The following is a 6,000-nucleotide window of genomic DNA, read 5'->3' on the forward strand; positions in this document are numbered from 1 at the left end:
CATCTAAAAAACTAAAAAAAACTAAAAAAGGTAAAAACTAAAAGAACTAAAAAAGAAAAAAATAAATGACGACACTCAAAGAGAAAGCGACCAGGACAAAAGGAATGTTCGATTAGCAATCAACAAAGCACCGGGACATCTGTGGATGGATCAGGTGACGTCACCTGAAAAAACTGGATCAGGTGACGTCAAAACTGAAAAAACTAAAAAAAGGCAAAAACTACAAAAAAAACTAAAAACTAATAAAAAAAATAAAAAAGCTAAAAAACTAAAAAAACTAAAAAAAGGCAAAAACTACAAAAAAAACTAAAAACTAATAAAAAAGCTAAAAAACTAAAAAAACTAAAAAAAAAGGCAAAAACTACAAAAAAAACTAAAAACTAATAAAAAAAATAAAAAAGCTAAAAAACTAAAAAAAATAAAAAAAACTAAAAAAAGGTAAAAAACTAAAAAAACTAAAAACTAAAAAAAAACTAAAAAAAGGAAAAAAACTGAAAAATAAGCTAAAATAAAGGTAAAAACCAATAAAAAACTAAAAAAAAAACTGAAAAAACTAAAAAAAGGCAAAAACTACAAAAAAACTAAAAACTAATAAAAAAAAGTAAAAAAGCTAAAAAACTAAAAAAACTAAAAAAACTAAAAAACTAAAAAAACTAAAAAAACTAAAAAAACTAAAAAAAGGTAAAAAACTAAAAAAATAAAAAATAAAAAAAAACTAAAAAAAAAGGAAAAAACTGATAAATAAGCTAACATAAAGGTAAAAACCAATAAAAAACTAAAAAGAAAAAAAGGAAAAAACTAAAAAACTAAAAAAAACTAAAAAAGGTAAAAACTAAAAGAACTAAAAAAGAAAAAAATAAATGACGACACTCAAAGAGAAAGCGACCAGGACAAAAGGAATGTTCGATTAGCAATCAACAAAGCACCGGGACACAGGGAGTATAAATGACGACCAGGACATAAGTAAAAAAAAAAATTAACAAAACTAAAAAGAAGGTAATAACTACAAAAAAACTAAAAAGAAAAAAAACTAAAAACTAATAAAAAAACTAAAAAATCTAAAAATCTAAATAAACTAAAAAAGAAAAAAAAAGGAAAAAAATAAAGGAGAAAAACAAAACTAAAAAACGAATGTATATACAGACCGGTACACCGGGATACAAATGACGACCGGGAAACTAATAAAAAAAATAAAAAAGCTAAAAAACTAAAAAAACTAAAAAAAGGCAAAAACTACAAAAAAAACTAAAAACTAATAAAAAAGCTAAAAAACTAAAAAAACTAAAAAAAAAGGCAAAAACTACAAAAAAAACTAAAAACTAATAAAAAAAATAAAAAAGCTAAAAAACTAAAAAAAATAAAAAAAATAAAAAAAGGTAAAAAACTAAAAAAACTAAAAACTAAAAAAAACTAAAAAAAAGGAAAAAACTGAAAAATAAGCTAAAATAAAGGTAAAAACCAATAAAAAACTAAAAAAAAAACTGAAAAAACTAAAAAAAGGCAAAAACTACAAAAAAACTAAAAACTAATAAAAAAAGTAAAAAAGCTAAAAAACTAAAAAAACAAAAAAAACTAAAAAAACTAAAAAAAGGTAAAAAACTAAAAAAATAAAAAATAAAAAAAAAATAAAAAAAAAGGAAAAAACTGATAAATAAGCTAACATAAAGGTAAAAACCAATAAAAAACTAAAAAGAAAAAAAGGAAAAAACTAAAAAAAATTTTCATCTAAAAAACTAAAAAAAACTAAAAAAGGTAAAAACTAAAAGAACTAAAAAAGAAAAAAATAAATGACGACACTCAAAGAGAAAGCGACCAGGACAAAAGGAATGTTCGATTAGCAATCAACAAAGCACCGGGACACAGGGAGTATAAATGACGACCAGGACATAAGTAAAAAAAAAAATTAACAAAACTAAAAAGAAGGTAAAAACTACAAAAAAACTAAAAAGAAAAAAAAACTAAAAACTAATAAAAAAACTAAAAAATCTAAAAATCTAAATAAACTAAAAAAGAAAAAAAAAGGAAAAAAATAAAGGAGAAAAACAAAACTAAAAAACGAATGTATATACAGACCGGTACACCGGGATACAAATGACGACCGGGACACAGGGAATATAAATGACGACCGGGACGTCATGTTTGTCGATTAACGTAACTACAGACCTGGACACCGGGACACAAATGACGTGTTATGTCTGTTATAACGTAATAGAGGCAACAATCTTGACAGGACCTTTTGAGGGTGAGGCTTTTCTTATTCCACGCATTCTCATGATTCCAATGGATCTGCCTTTTCAACCTAAAAGATTCCAATTCCCAATTTGATTAGCATATTTAGTTTTCAGTCCAGAACCACTAAAGCTATTATGTAAATATCAAAAATATTTATGTTGTCTGAGCAATAATTTTTAGTTTTTATTTCAAAATAGAAAATTACCTGACAATTTTAGAATTATATCTATCTATATATACAAAAATAAGTTGTCTGTCTGTGGATCAGGTGACGTCATGTTTCTGTGTCGACTGGCGTCATGAAGTTAGTTGTCGTCATTTTTGCTATGACGGTGACGTCATTAAAGATATTTAAGACATATATGTTCACGTAGAAAATTATTAATGTTTAAGTTTAAAATGACTGATGAACTTACAATGGCAAAAGCCGATGAAGATGCTCAAAGAGTCTATGCCAAAAAACTTGCTGCTGATAGAGAAAGTCAGAAAAGAAAGCGTGCCGAGGAATCAAAAGAACAGCAAGGAAACAGGCTTAAGGCTAAAGAACGCAAAACCGCGCAGTTAGATGAAAATCCACCTGGACAGCGATAGTCAAAACATATCAAAACTGAAAATGATAGCGATGATGATTGGGTTTGGGATCTTGACTTGGATAAGGTCATCAATGCCTACCAGATTTTAGTTAAAAAAACAAAGGTTCGGCGATATGTATTTCATAGTGAAGCTGAAAAATAAAGAAGAAAAAGAAAACATGAAAAAAGAAAAAATGTAAAAAAAAATAAAAAATACTAAAAAGAAAAAACACTCAAAGAGAAATTACAGACCGGGACACAAATGACGACTGGGACAGAGGGAATATAAATAACGACCGGGACACTCAAGGAGAAATTACAGACTGGGATACCGGGACACAAATGACGACCGGGACAAAGGCAATATAAATGACGACCAGGACAACAATGGCAACACCCGAGGAAGCTGCTCAAAACGAATGTATTCACGCCGAAGTAGCTGAGTTGGTAAAGCGTTATGTTTCAGGTTCTAGGTCCGAGAGGCTCCATGTTTGAACCTTGGCTTTAGCATTAATACAAAAGAAGAAAAAAACTGAAAAAGGTAAAAACTACAAAAAAACTAAAAAGAAAATATATATATATATATATTTATATATATCATCTTTTCCACAAAAATAATAATTTAGTGCTTCTGCTTAAAAACAGCAATCGAATTGATGCCTCCTGATACGCAATTATCAACAAAGTGGCAATCGTTGTGGTCGGTGATCAGTCCTTACCTCTAGATAATATTCTTTATAGTTGAAACAATCAGTTGACAAGAATTGCTTAAACTCATCGATGCTACGATGCCCTACAATATCCTGACGAATATAAATGACGCCCGGGACACTCAAATAGAAATCACAGACTGGGACACCGGGACACAAATGACGACGGGGACACAGGGAATATAAATGACGACCCGGACACAGGGACACAACTACAACGGGGACGCTGGGGGGCACAGGGGGATATATAAATGACGACGGCAACAAAGGAAATGGTCGATTAGCAATCACCATCAACAAAGCTCAAGGGCAATCAATAGAATCATGAGGTATAGATCTGAATACGGATTGTTTTCCCATGGACCATTATGCGTTGCATGTTCAAGAGTTGCATGATATATATATATATATATATATATATATATATATATATATATATATATATATATATATATATATATATATCATAAACCACCAGGATATTGTTTGGATTTTGAACCTTTTTCCTTTATTGATTGGCTTGAAAGAAAAATTTGTTGTTATACTTAAAATAAATTCCTTATAAAATGAAGTCAAGAAATATTATAAAATAAATAGTCTAGATCGATATTACTACCAAATAGTCTCTCGAAAGCTAAGTAAAAGTATTACTAGAAGCTTATTAAGTAACTAAACTACCAATGCATTTTTTCCAGTCAGGGAATGAACACTTTGGATTTAAGACGACCTATACAGCCTAATTTATATTATTTTTCAAGCACACTTCTTCAAAAACAATATTCAAGTTTATCATTAGGAATTGAAAAAAATTACTCTTGTGCACGATTCAGAGCTATTACAACTATCTATGGTAATACAGAAAGTTCTCCTTTTCTGTCTAAATAGAGAATTCAAAGATGTCTCTCCTCTTGAATTTCTGCAGCCAATAAAAAGTAATTCTATGCTAAAAAGAACTAATTCTATAATGTAGATTGAAAAGCTTTTCAAACTTTCGAAACTTTCTCCTGTCAAAAGGCATCTTCGTCACTTCAACATCGACAAAATAAAGAGTGAAATACTGCCAACTACAGAACTGGCATTATATTGAATCAAGCTTGTCAGCAAAACTTCGTAAATAGATGATTCTACTTGGAATACTCCTAGAAGAATTTGAGATTTCAGAAAAATAATACTTTTCGGCAGCTGGCTTTAAAAACTTTTACAAACTAGAGTTTTAAAAAATTTCTGCTGCAAGTAGGCCTATTTGGTTTATCCATTTAAACTAATAAAGAAACAAAATCAGTTGATTTCTTTAAGTTTAAGATTTTCCGAAGTACCATGAGAAGTTTGTTTAAATTTTGTTTAAATTGTAACTAAATGTAAATTGTATATTAGAGTATATTGTATTTATTTATACGACCACGGCAGGACTCGAATCTGCAATCTTCGGATCCGAAGTCCGACGCCTTATCTATTAGGCCACGCGGCCTTAGAACATATTGTATATTTGTATATTGTATTTATTTAAATTGTTTGAAGCTACCAGGAACCTGATATTGCAAATACCTAAAGTTGTATCCTCCACATCTAACATTCCCAGCGTTGGGTGCGGGCCCTACCGGTGCGGCAACGCAAAATTTTGGTGAGTCATCGGCAGGACGTGCACCGTTCAGCTGACTATAATTTAAAGCCTCAATTTTGAAAATAAAAAACAATTTTCATGTGAATCATGTCACGTTCATATGCATTTGAAGAGGAAAAAAGATAAATGATAGTATTGCAATGATGTAATAGATTGAATAAAAGGTGTTGTCCTCAGGTGTGTTGTATTATACACAATATATTTCATTAGTATAAAGTATGCTTAGAGAACGACCCAAAAAAAGACACCAATTTAACGGCCTTTTAAGCTTCCCTCAGGTGAAAATCCCAGAAATTTTGAATAACAAAATTTAAATATTATGAGGGAAAATGAGGATTTTAGAAATGCCTAGAAAGGTATGGCCCGAAATCAGTTGGGAACCACTGCTCTAAAGGATCCAATCAAGGCTGTAGTTTCTTTTATGTAAATTCCGTCCTTTTATGACCGCCACAGATTTTTGCCTTACTCACACTAAGAGGGAAGAGCTGGTGTCGGAAAAATAACATCACGAAGAAGTTATTCTTCACAATGTTTCTTTGCTATCTGATTTCCCTGGACACCTATCAGGTTACTTCGTATCTCAGTCTTAAGATTCAGACTGACTTGATCAACAGAGTTTTAAAGGGGACTCTTAGTTGAACAGGCTATATCTTGATCTCAATTTTTAACTAATCAAACAATTCGTGGTAGCGAATTGTAAGTAAGGAGCGATGCAGCTCTGTAATAACCGAAACTCTAAGATACAGAGTCTTGTAATTTCTCCAGTAAAGGAGAAATTTATACACCATTGCCAAGCACACCAACCAGGTCTTTCTAAATGATCAACACCCTTAGCCCCATTGACTACAGCTGGAGTACTGAAGTC

The 6,000-nt window shown here is 30.2% G+C and overlaps 1 non-coding gene across 1 annotated transcript; it reads right to left on the reverse strand.

The window, feature by feature from the left end:
* Window positions 1–4,909: 4,909 nt before the first annotated feature.
* Trnar-ucg (transfer RNA arginine (anticodon UCG)) lies at window positions 4,910–4,982 on the reverse strand. Its single transcript has one exon. It is a non-coding gene; the product is annotated as a tRNA-Arg (tRNA).
* Window positions 4,983–6,000: the final 1,018 nt, after the last annotated feature.

The sequence above is a fragment of the Artemia franciscana genome, chromosome 2, assembly GCF_032884065.1.
Source record: "Artemia franciscana chromosome 2, ASM3288406v1, whole genome shotgun sequence".
In the NCBI taxonomy this organism is placed as follows: domain Eukaryota; kingdom Metazoa; phylum Arthropoda; class Branchiopoda; order Anostraca; family Artemiidae; genus Artemia; species Artemia franciscana.